This window comes from Oryctolagus cuniculus, chromosome 18 (assembly GCF_051225735.1).
Source record: "Oryctolagus cuniculus isolate XC-2025 breed Fujian yellow rabbit chromosome 18, ASM5122573v1, whole genome shotgun sequence".
Lineage (NCBI taxonomy): Eukaryota > Metazoa > Chordata > Mammalia > Lagomorpha > Leporidae > Oryctolagus > Oryctolagus cuniculus.
The window spans coordinates 55,287,607-55,302,427 of NC_142884.1; the positions used below are offsets into that span (position 1 = coordinate 55,287,607).

The 14,821-nt window shown below is 42.1% G+C and overlaps 1 long non-coding RNA gene across 3 annotated transcripts in view; it reads left to right on the plus strand.

Annotated features, from left to right (window-relative positions):
* The window catches only part of LOC127491312 (uncharacterized), a 44,831-nt gene extending 38,149 nt beyond the window's left edge, over window positions 1-6,682 (plus strand). For 2 of the 3 annotated variants that reach the window (XR_016224679.1, XR_016224682.1), the window contains one exon: window positions 6,028-6,682. This is a non-coding gene — a long non-coding RNA (uncharacterized LOC127491312). The other variant, XR_016224681.1, reaches the window with a different exon arrangement.
* Window positions 6,683-14,821: the final 8,139 nt, after the last annotated feature.

Genomic DNA, 14,821 nt, shown 5'->3' on the forward strand with positions numbered 1-14,821 from the left:
TCTGTGAGGCAGTGCTTGCTGTGCACGGAATGTGGACTTCCCATCTGGTCTGCCATCGTCTAACATCAGGGGCTTCACAGCTTCCTGATTTTCTCTGTCACTTTGTTCCCTGTGGATCTCTTTTTTTTTTGTACCCAGACTCTCAGAGACCAACTCTTCTCCTTCCATGGAAAAGTCCCACACATTTATCTGGGAACGGAGTGCAATAATAGCAAAACTACGAAGTTCATATCATGAGTCTTTAGTTCTCATTCTAGTGGATCACTTAATGTCCTCTGTGAAGTTGGACTAGTTTTCTGAGCTGTGAAAATACACCCAAAGATGTGGATTTTATGGTATTATTGAAAAAAGTAAATCATATAATACATATTAATGGTTTAGCACAGAACCTGGCCCACTGTAGGACCTCTCCAATTGTAATAATTATTGTCTCCTCTTATGGCTCTTTACTTTTATAATCTCCTCTGGAAAATTTCATTTTCTTTGAAGTTCCTTTCCTTCAGTTACCATTTAGTAAAAACTGTCTATATTTCTGAAATGTTTTTAGTAGGAATTTTAAACTGATATTCTTAAGTATAATATGATCACATTTTTATAGGTATTGAACCATTGTGAAGAAAGCAATACTTAATTTGGAGGAAATGATCTTCAAAGGCAAGGTTTTTAATTCAGATGCTTTCTTTGGGAGAATCAGTTTGGTCTATAAGATTTGCTTGGGCCAATTACATTCTATCTGTGAGAACACTGTCAGCTGGCTCTTTTCTGTTTAAATTAATTTCATTTATTTAATTTATTTGTAAAAGATAGAAGGAGAAGCAAAAATATAGACAAACAGACACACACACATAATGAAAATGAGAGAGAGAGAGAGAGAGAGAGAGAGAGAGAGAGAATCTTTCATCTGCTGGTTCACTCCCCCAAATGCCTGCAACAACCAGAGCTGGACAGTGCTGGAGCCAGGAGCTGTGAACTCAATCCAGGTCTGCCACACAGTTGGCAGAGATCCAACCAACTAAGCTATCACCCATTTTCCCTGCAGGGTGCACATTAGGAGGAAGCTGAAATCAGGAGCAGTACTGAGACTCGAACCCAGGCACTCTGATATGCGATGTGGGTATCCCAGGTGGCATCTTTCTTACCCAACATGACAGACAACTGCCCCCACTGTCAGTTCTTGCTACTTGGGCACCCAATAGAAATATTTGGGGGAACTTCAAAAATACTGTGATTCCATGGGACAGGTATTGTGGGGCAGAGATTAAGCCACCTCCTGGGAATCCTTCATCCCACATATCATATTGGAAGGCTGGTTTGAGTCCTGGCTACTCTGTACTTCCCGATCCATCTCCCTGCTAATGTGCATGGGAAATAGTGGTTGATGGTTCAAGTACTTGAGTTCTTGCCAGCCACATATGTTACCAGGATGTAGTTCCTGGCTCCTGGTCTCGCCCCAGCTGTTGTAGGCTTGGAGGTATGAACTAGAGGTTAGACACTCTCTCTTCCTCTCCCTCTCTGTCACTCTTCCTTTCAAAAAATAAATAATGTGATTCCTAAGCTCTACCCTTGACAAATTAGTTGGCACTCTGAAAGTTAAAAAAAAAAATGATTCCTCAGACATAATGCAGTATCAGGGAAAAGAATCACTAATATAAATATATTTTTCTCAAGGTATAGTATATTTGTAATATTAATTGGAATTATTTGAGCTAAAGTGAATTGTCTGGGAGGGATTCATAAAGTATTTGAATTCCATATACTTTATGAATTCCTGGACATAAGCAAAATTCACTGGATCTAAATTTTTGAGGGGTAGGGGTTCAGGAAAAAAATTTTTTTAAGGTTTATTTCTTTATTTGAGAGGCAGAGTTACAGACAGAGAGAGGGAGAGACAGAGAGAAAGGTCTTCCATCCACTGGTTCACTCCCCAAATGGCCACAATGGCTGCAGCTGAACTGATCTGAAGTCAAGAGCCAGGAGTTTCTTCTGGGTCTGCTATGTGAGTGCAGGGGCCCAAGGACTTGGGCTATTCTCTACTACTTTCCCAGGCCATAGTAGAGAGCTGGATTGGAAGTGGAGCAGCTGAGACATGAACCGGGGCCCATATGGGATACTGGCACTGCAGGCTGCGGCTTTACCCACTACGCACAGCACTGGCCCCCAGGACAAATATTTTTAAAAAGCATCTTGGCTGATTTATGTGTTCCATGAAGCTTGGCATCCAGTAATCAAAAATTGATGAATTGCTGAAACTGTACCATCGCTCAGAATAGTTACATCTGACATTAATACCTGTTTAGTCCTTTGGTGTTTCCTAACAGACTAACCTACTGGATAATCTGTAAAGAATAGAAATTCTTATCTCACAGACTGGGAAGTTCAAGATCAAGGTGCCTGCATTGGGTGAAGTCTTTCCTTCTGCGTCTTTACATGGCAGAGGGGGAAAGAAAAGCTGGAAGTATGCTTCATGAAGCCTTTTTTTTTTTTAAAAGATTTTATTTATTTATTTGAGAGGCAGAGTTACAGACAGTGAGAGGAAAAGACAGAGAGAAAGGTCTTCCTTCTGCTGGTTCACTCCCCAAATGGCTGCAATGGCTGGAGCTGCGCCGATCTGAAGCCAGGAGCCAGGTGCTTCTTCCCAGTCTCCCATGTGGGTGCAGGAGCCCAAGCACTTGGGCCATCTTCTACTGCTTTCCCAGGCCACATCAGAGAGCTGCATTGGAAGAGGAGCAGCCCGGACTAGAACCAGCGCTTATATGGGATGCCGGCGCTGCATGCAGAGGACTAACCCACTGTGCTATGGCGCCAGCCCCATGAAGCCTTTCTTATAAGGGCCTTGAACTCATTCTTAATGGAAGAACCCTAGTTGTCTAATCACTTCCTAAAGACCCCATCTCTTAATATGATCTCAATGGTAGCGTGCTCAAACCATAGCATCTCTTCTGATGGGCTACTTTTTTAACAGAGGACTCCCTTCTTGTTCTGGCTTCTAATTGTTCTTTTCAGGAGAGTGGCCTGAGGACATCAATAATAGTCAACAAAGAGAACAAATTCCATGCTATGAAAAGAATTTTCACTTTTCAAAACAGCAAACTCTCATAGATAAATATATACATACATATATTATATAACCACATATTTAAAGATACAAGATTTGTAATTTTACAAATTTATTATATAGATATTATTGAGTACACATATTCATGCCAGTCTCAACGAAGAATGGAGTTATAAACACAACATTGACTAGAGATCTCTCATCACTGGGCTACTCGTGAAGCCAGTGTAGAGATTGATTATCACATAGTTATATAAATGAAATGATGGATGAGATCATAAGTTTAAGAGAGCTGCCTTGGACCTCACTATCTGTGTTAGAATTTTAGCTGAATTTCTCTTAGGTATAAACTCCTAGAAATTTTATCCAACTTCTCTATGGCTCTGTATTCTATAGACAGAGTTTAATGATTGATCTACTTGAACATGATGTGAAAACATCATAAGGACTAGGCACTCTATCATCAGGAAAGACTTAGGAAACTAAACGGTTTAGAGAAAGCACTCCATAAGTAGGATATTATGGGTTGAACCATGTCTCCCATAAACTCGTATGTTGATGCCATAACCTCCACTACCACTGTGACTATACTTATAGATAAGCCCTTTAAAAGGTAATTAAGTTAAAATGAGATCATTAGGATGGCCCTAAGTCAATCTGACTGGTGTCCTTTACAAGAAGAGGAAATTTAGAGACACAAGAGACATCAGGGATGGGGGTGCACACAGGAAATTCCATGCAAAGACACAAAAAGGTGGCCATCTGCAAGGCAAGGGGAGAGGCCCAGAAGAAACCTAACCTGCGGACACCCTGATTCTGGACTCCCAGCCTTCAGCACTGTGAGCTGCAAACAAAGGTCTTTTGTTTAAGCCACCTCATCTGTGATCTTCTGCTCTGGTAGCCTTAATAAACTAGTGCATATAGTAACTAAAAAGCATAAATGGTGGAGGGAATGCTAAAGAAAGAAATGCCTTTATTCTTTATCCAAAATTAACAATTGGGATTACATCAAATTGTACTTCAAAAGAAACAGTCAGGAAAGTGAAGAGGCAACCAACAGAATGGGAAAAAATATTTGCAAACTATGCAACAGATAAAGGGTTAATAACCAGAATCTACAAAGAGATCAAGAAACGCCACAACAACAAAACAACCTGCTTAAGAGATGGGCCAAGGACCTCAATAGACATTTTTCAAAAGAGGAAATCCAAATGGCCAACAGGCACATGAAAAAATGTTCAGGATCATTAGCAATCAGGGAAATGCAAATCAAAACCACAATGAGGTTTCATCTCACTCCGGTTAGAATGGCTTACCCACAGAAATCTACCAACAACAGATACTGGCAAGGATGTGGGGGAAAAGGGACACTAACCCACTGTTGGTGGAAATGCAAACTGCTAAAGCCACTATGGAAGTCAGTTTGGAGATTCCTCAGAAATATGAATATAACCCTGCCATACAACCCAGACATCTCACTCCTTGGAATTTACCCAAAGGAAATTAAATTGGCAAATAAAAGAGCTGCCTGCACCTTAATGTTTATTGCAGCTCAATTCACAATAACTAAGACCTGGAATCAACCTAAATGCCCATCAACAGAAGACTGGATAAAGAAATTATGGGATATGTACTCTATAGAATACTATACAGCAGTAAAAAAAATGAAATCCGGTCATTTGCAACAAAATAGAGGAATCTGGAAAACATCATGCTGAGTGAATTAAGCCAGTCCCAGAGGGACAAATATCATATGTTCTCCCTGATCAGTGACAGCTAACTGAGCACCTAAAAGGAAACCTGTATAAGTGAAATGGACACTAGACCTGATCAGCCCTTGTCCTGACTGTTGAGGAACAACTTACCCTTTTATTCCTTTTACTATTTTTTTTGTTCTACTTAATACCTTTGGTTGAACTCGTTAATTAACACACAATTATGCTTAGGTGTTTAAATTTAACTAAAGAGTGATCCCTGTTAAATATGAGTGGGAATAAGAGAGGGAGGGGATGTACAGTTTGGCACATGCTCTTTATCATTGCTCTTTCACCATGCTCCCCATCTCCCTCAGACAATCGTGGACAATTAGTCAAATGAAGATTGCATTCCTATTTCTGGCCTTTTGATATTACAAAAGTCTTATTCACACATATTTAATTGCCCAATTCGGTAGGATATAAAAACTTGTAGGCCAGCACTGTGGCGTAGTGGATTAAGCCTCCACCTGCGGCACCAAAATCCTGTACAGGCAATGATTCATGTTCTGACTGCTCCTCTTCAAATCCAGCTCTCTGCTTATGGCCTGGGTAGGCAGTAGAAAATCACCCAAGTTCTTGGGCCCCTGCACCGGCATGAGAGACCCAGAGGAAGCTCCTGGCTCCTAGCTTTGGATCTGCTCAGCTCTGGCTGTTAAGGTTATCTGGGGAGTGAACTAGCAGATGGAAGACCTTTATGTAACTCTACTTCTCAAATAAATAAATAAAATCTTAAAAACAAACAAACAAAAAAACTTCTGACTTACACCAATTGAAATATTTTTGCTCCCTTAACACAGCCAAGTTGCTATGATAATTCCTTAAGCCACCTTTGTATTGACAGACTCTGAAATTCTCTTCTATTCCTCCTTCTCTTCTTTCTGTTTCTTTTCTTCTTCTTCGTTTTTCACTTTTGGTCTTTTTGGTAACAGAATAAAGTGGATGAATGAGAGGGAAAAGGGCGGGAAAAGCCTATTGCTTACAGATCTTCTTTCTACTTTTTCCTTGGTTGTCTAGGAAAAGCCCTAAGCTGGTCCTCTCCTACTCTGGGACATCTACAACCATCAGTGGTAGATATTGCTCCCTCCTAATGGCCTCTTGAAATTCCCTTTCAGCACCTGCTCCCAAGATCCTCTTGCATCCAATCATTCAAGGTGACTAGAGTGAAAGATCCTTTTGTAGCGCTCCACTGTCTCATTTTTTTTTTTTTATCCAAAGGAAATGAAATCAGCGTTTGAAAGAGTGCTCTGTAGCCCCATGTTCATTTCAGCTCAATTTACAATAGCTAAGATATAGAATCAACCCACATGTCCATCGACTGAAGACTGAATAAAGAAATTATGGTATATATACACTATGGAGTACTACATAGCAGTAAAAAAAAATGAAGTCCTGTCATCTGTGACAAAATGAATGCAAGTGGAAACCGTTATACTTAACGAAATAAGCCAGTCACAAAAAGACAAATACCATATTGTCTCTCTGATCTGTGGTAACTAATAGAGTATCTAAAAGGTAATCTATAGGAGCAAAAATGACACCTTGAGATACGATGATTTTGAATAGCTCTTGTCTTGACTGTTGAGGAACAGTGTTTTTCTTGTTTGTTTCTGTTCTTTTTTTCTTTTTTATTCATACTATTCAGTGAACTCTCTACTTAGTGTAGGGTTAATCTTATTAATATAAAATTAACTGAAAACTTATTTTTGTAAGAAATAAGAATGGGAAAGAGAGAAGGAGGAGGAAAAAGGGTGGGAATATGGGAAGGAGGGAGGTAGGGGGAGAACAGTCACCAAGTTCCCGAATTGGGATATATTAAATGCATGAAGTTTGTATTCCTTAAATAAAATTTAAAATAAATAAAGTGAAAAAAGGATTTGTCTATTTGTTCAAAAAGCAGAGCCACAGAGATGGGGGAGAGAAGGGAGGTGAGAGATCTTCCCTGGCTGGTTCGTGTCCTATATGACCACAATAGGCAGGCCTGGGCCAGGCGAGTGTCAGGAGCCAGGAAGCCTCATTCTTGCTACGCTGTCACTAGAACACATCATCTCCTCTACACCAGTAGCTAGATGGTGAGTCTGAAGTTTCTGAAGTGCACTGTTCATTCCTCTATAGGTAAGTTTCTAGTTTTCAGTCCTAGTGAGCAACACCACTCTTCAATAGAAGTTGTTCTCCTTAAACATACTCTCTAGCATTGATTGGCTATATCTAGAAACACAGAACAGAGAACATCTTCTTAGCCTTAAAATATTACAAAGACATATATTATACATGACAATCATTCTCTAGGGGCTTTTTCGCCTACAACCTGGAGCTGAGCATTGGTCTGAGATCAAAGATCTAGGTTAAGTCACCATGTGTATAAGGGCCTTTTATTGACAGTGTAACACCTGCTTATAATTTGGGATAATTGTTTTTTGATACTTTCAGGTTTGGCTTTATCTGATATTCTGAGACAAGAAGGAAAGCCTTGTTAGCATCCTGCTTTCCTGCCTGTGAATGCTACCTTGAAGAACTGGCAGAGTTCTCAGACTCCAGGCTTGTGTGTCTTTTTCTTCTGTCACAGGGTTTTGCAACACGTGGATTTCAAAAACACAAAAGGACCTGGGAGTTGCATGAAGGAGTTGTAAAATATCTCTTTTCTTCATGCCCAGAAAAGGGATAGGAGATCTTTTGACTTTTAATATTCATAGAAAGATGTCTGAGTAAAAATACATATATCCTCTATACTATTTTGAAAGTGTTCAGACAGAATTAATACATGTATACAAGGAATACACATACCTACCTGTACATTTTCAAAATGATAGTAGCAATTAGGATTCTTTTCAAGCAATATTAAAAGTGTTCTATCTTGTTGTATCAAGAACTATTTGTTTATTTTCAAAAAGTGTCATTTTTTTTTTTAGAAATATGTGTCTGGTTTACGTAGGATAAAGAATTTTACTGAAAATTATCTGCTGGCTTAGATCACAATGGCTTCAAAACAATAATTCCTCTTGTAGACACAGACATTTGCTTAAAATCTAATCTATGAAGAAGAGTCAGCAAGTTGTATTTCTTATTATAGTTCAGGGGAAGTAATTGCTAGGGCACTAGTGTTCCTTGTTACCATAGTGCCATATCGGATGATTCACTGGAACTCTCCTCCCAGACTACAAGCCCCTATGTCTTCACTATCACCCACCTCCTTCTAAAAGAAGTCGAGTGTCAATCTCATGTCTCATATTTAGTTCCCAGATGTGGTTGAAACCTGTTATCTGCAATGCTCAAATTCTGAAATCCCCCACTGTCAAAAAAGGAAAAGATAGATGTATTTTCTCAAAGGATCTTGCAAACACTCTCTTTCTTTCCCTGCTCACTACTGTGGGGAGCAAACCGGACTAGACTGAGTTACTGGAATTAAGACTTATTCTATGCATCTGCTCTCCCACAATATGGCGCTGGGAGAGAAGTAAACAGCTTCTACACAGCTGCCTCCAGTTCAGCTAATAAACTGTAGGACTTGCTCCTGATTGGAGGAGAGCAGCGTACTCGGCGTGTGGGCAGCCGAGTTAGGATTGGCGGAGGAGGACTATAAAGGAGGAGAGAGATGGCATGCACCAGGAACATCTAAGGGGAACACCTGTGCAGCCCCCAGAGAGCCGGACGGCGGTGTGCCGCTCCCCCGCGCAAGTGGGGAATGTGGCAGGGGGAACCGCCCTTCCACGGAGGTGGAAGGGACGGTAGCCAACCCGGGAAGAACCAGCAGCAAACCCAGGGAGGGCCGAGCAGACAGAAAGAACAGCGCAGGGTCCTGTGTCGTTCCTCCACGAAGACGGGGAGCGACATAATGGTGCCGTGACTCGGATAGGAAACCTAGGACGGATAGGAAATTTAGGAGGGAAGAAGCGGGAAGAACTGGGAAAATATCGGAGAGAGAGACTAGCAAACAGTCTAGGGAAAATATCGGAGAGAGAGACTAGCAAACAGCCTAGGGAAAAGCCGGACGAAAAAGGTGCCGGAAGAAGCTATTGAAAGCCTTGGCATAGACTCAGATACGGACTACGGGGGGAAGCTGGGAGAAATCTCTAAGGTCGAAAGCGAAAGTGAAAGCTAGAATAAACAGACTCAGACGCGGACTGTGGGGAGAGGCCAGGAGAAATGAGGGAGGAATATCGTTGGAGGAAAGTTTGGGGAAACATACCGGGTAGAGAAAAATGTTAGGGAAATTGAAGCCGCCGGGGGCAGGCCAAGGCGGAAACGAAAGCCACTTTGGGATTCTCAAGTTAGCCCGGGAATAGGGGGCGAAAAGTTAAAACCAGAAGCGGAAACGTAAGCCTGGTTGGGATCCGTCTGATTAGCCCGGGGAGCAAAGGACGGGAAGCCAAACCGTGGGGCGGAGACGTAAGCTGGGTTGAATTCGCCAGGCTAGCCCGGGGAACTTGGATTGAATGCTAGTGGTAGAGACGCAAGCTACACTGTGTGACTCGCGGAAGCCGCCGCGTGCAGAGAGAGCATGGGGCGTGAATAGATAGGGAACGCGGGGCTGGCGCGAGGCCGTGGTTCAGACGCAAAAGGGTTAAGTGCGAGACTGCGGAGTGTGCGCGCAAAGCCAAGCCGCGCAGATGAGAGAGACTCGGGCTGAAGCGGCTCAGCCGGAAAGCTGCCGAGAAGCAGCCTCGGGGCGGAGCCTGCTGGCGGGGCGAGGCGCCGGGAAGCTGCAGGGATAAGAGAAATAGAAGTTTAGAAGCAAAGTGAGAGAAATAGGAATGCTGGAAGATAGAAGTAAAATGGGAGAAATAGGAATGCTGGAGATAGAGAAATAGAGAAATAGAAAGGCCTCCCCTCAACATGGCAATGAGAGAGCTTGGATTCGGTCTGCCTGATTAAGTGAAGCGATGAGCACCTGCGGGCGGCTAGCAGCTTATGCGCCGCAGGTCACTGAAGACAGGCACGAATTAACATCAGAAAGGCCTCCCCACAATACAGCAATTAGGAGGCTTGGATTCGGTCTGCCTGATTAAGGCGGTAAGCGCCAGCAGGCGGTTCGACCAAAGTATGAGCCGCAGGTCACCGAACACAGGCACGCATCAGCGCCTAAAAACCTCCTCACAACATGGCGAAGAGAGGACCCGGATTCGGTTTGCCTGATTGATAGGACTTGTAAGAACCTGTGGCAACTCTAGCAAGTAGAGCAGAGTGTGTGCCGCGGGACACCGAAGACAGGCGCGTATCAATGCCAAAAATAAAAAGAAAGGGGGATCTGTGGGGAGCAAACCGGACTAGACTGAGTTACTGGAATTAAGACTTATTCTATGCATCTGCTCTCCCACAATATGGCGCTGGGAGAGAAGTAAACAGCTTCTACACAGCTGCCTCCAGTTCAGCTAATAAACTGTAGGACTTGCTCCTGATTGGAGGAGAGCAGCGTACTCGGCGTGTGGGCAGCCGAGTTAGGATTGGCGGAGGAGGACTATAAAGGAGGAGAGAGACGGCATGCACCAGGAACATCTAAGGGGAACACCTGTGCAGCCCCCAGAGAGCCGGACGGCGGTGTGCCGCTCCCCCGCGCAAGTGGGGAATGTGGCAGGGGGAACCGCCCTTCCACGGAGGTGGAAGGGACGGTAGCCAACCCGGGAAGAACCAGCAGCAAACCCGGGGAGGGCTGAGCAGACAGAAAGAACAGCGCAGGGTCCTGTGTCGTTCCTCCACGAAGACGGGGAGCGACAACTACTTCTTACTCTAGCTTTCATTTTTCAAAAATATTGTTATTTATTTGAAAAGAAGAGAGAAGAAGAAGAGGAGGAGGAAGGAGAAAGAGGGGGGAGAGAGAGAGAGAGAGAGAGAGAGAGAGAGGGAATCTTCCATCTGTTAGCTCACTCTTCAAATGGCTGCAATGGCCAGGGTTTAGCCTAGATAAATCCAAGGGCCAGGAACTCTATCTGGGTCTCCCACATGGATCACAGGGCCCCAGGTATCTGGACCATCTTCTGTTGTATTTGCAGGTGCATTAGCAGGGAGGTGGTTAGAAAGCAGAACAGGCAGGACTTGAATGTACACTCCAAAGTGGGATGCTGGTGTGACAAGTGACAACTTAATCTGTGCCACAATGCTGGCCCCTCTAGCTTTCACTTTTTAATGCATGTGGTAGCATTAGTGCTGTACTCACAGTGACGTTAAATAGGAATGTATTACATGGTAGAAAGAAAACACAACTTGAACCAGGAGAATTATCTCCAGGTTGTGCCATATTTGTACTGAGTCAATTGGACAAAATCTTTTACACCTTGGAACTGATTTTTCTCCCCTGTAAAATGGACATAATCTTATCTCCCTAGGGAGTTCTAAAATTCAAATGAGTTCAGAGATGAAGAATGAACTCTGGTCCCTTGTTGGTCTGCTATGTTTCAAATCTGGAAGTAAATTAAAGGAATCACATCAGAGGAGGCTGGGTGGTGGATCATGCCTGGCCTATGCGGCAGCAATGAGGTAGCAGGAGGTACAGAAGTACAGATAGGGGCAGAAGAGGTCATCTGAAGGGGTTGTATGAAGTGCTTGCCTTGTGACAGAGTCTGAGAACTTTGCTGTGCTATTGCTAAGTTAATTCTCAAAACAATATTAAAACACAAACATTTTTTCCTCTTATTTAGCAAGAGGAATTTACTGAGAACAAGAAGGTAAATAATTTGCCAAGAATCACACAAAGAATAAAATATGTAGTGAATCTTAAAGACACATATGAGCCTGAATTCTGATAATGTCCTTTTAATCACAGAGTTATTCTGTGGCTCACAGAATTAAGGAAGCAGCAGGGTCAGGTTCATTTGTGGATAAAAAGGAAACAAATGGAAGACTAAGATACTTGCAAATACAATTTTTCCCTTCAATTTAATCATCTTATTTCTTAAAATGAATTTATTTATTTTCATAATTTTTGAAAGAGAGAGAGAAAGAGATCTTCTATCTGTTGGTTCATTCCCCAAATGCCACAACACTTTGGGCTGGGCTAGGTCAAAGCTGTGAGCCTGGAACACAGTCTGGATACCCAGTGTAAGTGGCGGGGACCCAACTACGTGAGCCATCATCTACTTTCCAGCATGTACATCAGCAGCAAGCAGCAATTGGAAGTGGGTCCAGGACTCATCCCATGCTCTGCAATATGGGATGTGGGTGTTCCACACGGCATCTTAACTGTCGCACCAAATGGCCGCACTTACTTAGTTTATTTTAAAATAATTTCAATTTTACAGAAAAGTTGGAAGTTCATTTTGTGGATTTTTAAAAAAGATTTCTTAAAATATTTGAAGAAACTACAAAACATTCATGGAAAATGTAATTAAAAGACAAATTTATATTGATGCAAAAATTTTTGAAACCCATACCTACTTTCTTCATAATATGTATTTCCATGAATGTTTTCTAGATGGTTCATATTCATGAATTTAAAAACTTTTGCAACAAAGTGAGAAGCTCTTAATTCTATTTTCCTATAAACTTTTTAAAGTACTCTCTTATGTAATTGCTGAAATGGTACCTGAAAACTTACTGCAGTGGTTTGGGTATGGTTTAAAAGTGTCCCCTCAAGTGCTAGAGTTTTGGATCTCAGTTTGACAGTGTTGAGAGGTGGTGTAACCTTCAAGTATTGGGGACAATAACAAGGCAATTAGGTCACAGGAGGCAGTGCTCCAGGAAGGGTTACTGCTGGACCTCCAGAATGAGTAGGTTGTTGCAGGAACAGATTGTTATAAAGCATGGCTACTCCATGCACTTGACCCCTTCTACAATTAGCTCTTTTTCCATTTATCCACTACATTTTTGTACAGCCAAATGGTCAGCACCATGCTGTTTGGACTCTTCAGCTGTCAGAAACATAAATTAAATAAACCTCTTTTCTGTATAATACACCCAGCCTCAGATATTTTGTTCTGGCAACTAGAAAATAAACCATGATCTCCATCCAACACCTTAGTGTCCATTCTAACATTAATTACATGTTCCTACATAACACAGTATAATCATCTAAATCAGAAAGTTAACATTGATGCATTAGCACCATTAGTCTTCAGGCTCCATTCAGTGTGTGCTGATATATTCAAAGTTGCCTTTTCTAGCAAAGGGAATCAGTCTAGAATTTAGTTCTCATGTTTCTTTATTCTCCTTTAATTTAAAACCATTCTTCAGTCTTATCTTGCCATTTCATGGCCTTACCATTTTTTTTTTTTTAAACCACAAGTGCATTGCTTAGGAGAAGGTGCTTCATCTCAGTTTACTTGATGCTTTTCCATGACTAGAAGTGGCCATGCATCTGTGGCAACAGAATTACAAAAGTTGAGGTGAAATATTTTCATTTCACCTTATCACATCATGGCCAGTCTTGATTTTCCCATTGCTGGTTGGTGTCTACTTGGATAACATGGTAAAGGCAGGGTCTACCCTGCTTCTCTATGGAAATAGATTTAATTTCCCCTTTTACATTACATTTATTTTACACTACATTGCATTTTATTATGAGCTACTTTGGAGCTAGGCATGTAGTTCAATTCTCATAAAACTCTCAATCTGTTTATTCATTCAAGTCAGAGTATGGATTTGTTACAACATTTTATTCAATGGGTTATATTACTGTCATTACCTGTTTTGACTCTCAAGTTTTCCCAGATTTAGTGAGAGCTACCTCAGATAGCCTTCTGTGTCCTTTTGAAATTCTCCAACACCTGTTAGACCTGACTTTTCTGGCAGAAGATGTTGCAGGTTCATTGGAGGTCCTGGTTGGTTTCTTCTTCTTCTTCTTCTTCTTCTTCTTCTTCTTCTTCTTCTTCTTCTTCTTCTTTTTTTTTTTTTTTTTTTTTTTTTTTTTTTTTTTTTTTTTTTTTTTTTGACAGGCAGAGTGGACAGTGAGAGAGAGAGAAGACAGAGAGAAAGGTCTTCCTTTGCCATTGGTTCACCCTCCAATGGCCGCTGCGGCAGGCACGCTGCAGCCAGGGCATCACGCTTATCCAAAGGCAGGAGCCAGGTGCTTATCGTGGTCTCCCATGTGGGTGCAGGGCCCAAGGACTTGGGCCATCCTCCACTACACTCCCAGGCCATAGCAGAGAGCTGGCCTAGAAGAGGGGCAACCAGGACAGAATCTGGCGCCCCAACCGGGACTAGAACCCGGGGTGCTGGTGCTGCAGGCAGAGAATTAAGCCCATTGAGCTACAGTGCTGGCTCTGGTTGGTTTCTGACACTCTACTTTCTACTACATGGCAACCTTTGAGCTGGCACAGACACCTTGCTTCCTCAGCCACACCTGAATTGTCCAGGAAGAGTTGGGAAGGGAAGGACAAGAAGAAGACAAGGAGAATAAGCATAATTTGTGTAGTTTAAGACAACTGTTGTAAGAGAGGGCAAAGTCAATTTCTAACAAACACATTATTTTTGCATGAAGTTTAAGACACCTCAGAAGCAAGTGAAGCTAGAGGTGTGGCCTTGACTCAGTTTGTGAAGGACAATGAGATTCTACTGAGCACAGCATCTATGTCTGCTTCATTGGCTGTTCAGCAAATATTTAATGAGTAAGTTTTGAGTGGATACTATGCACCTAAAGTCATCAATGTGGAATTTCCCAGAAGGAGATATAGCCGCTGAATCCCTGAAGTCTGACTTGTTTCCTGAACAAGTTCCTTCACCTCAGAAACTAGAAAACTACTCAGTCTTTTGCTCTTGAGAATCTTTCCTACTTTGCACCCATCTTTTTAGTTAGATGTCTTCTAACCTATATTCCTGCAATACCTTATGCATATTTATACCTGAACGCCAAATTATTAAGGACAGTATTAATTGCTTGACAGAAAAAAAGAATTAACCATTATGAATTGAGCCAAACAGAAATTTATTTACTTCTCCCATAAATGAGGTTGGGAACCGTGTGTCTTTCAAGTTTACTATCCTGCAATTCTTCTTTTTAAAGATTTATTTATTTGGGGGCCGGTGATGTGGTGTAGTGGATAAAGCTGCTGCCTTCAGTGTTGGCATCCCATATGGGTGCTGG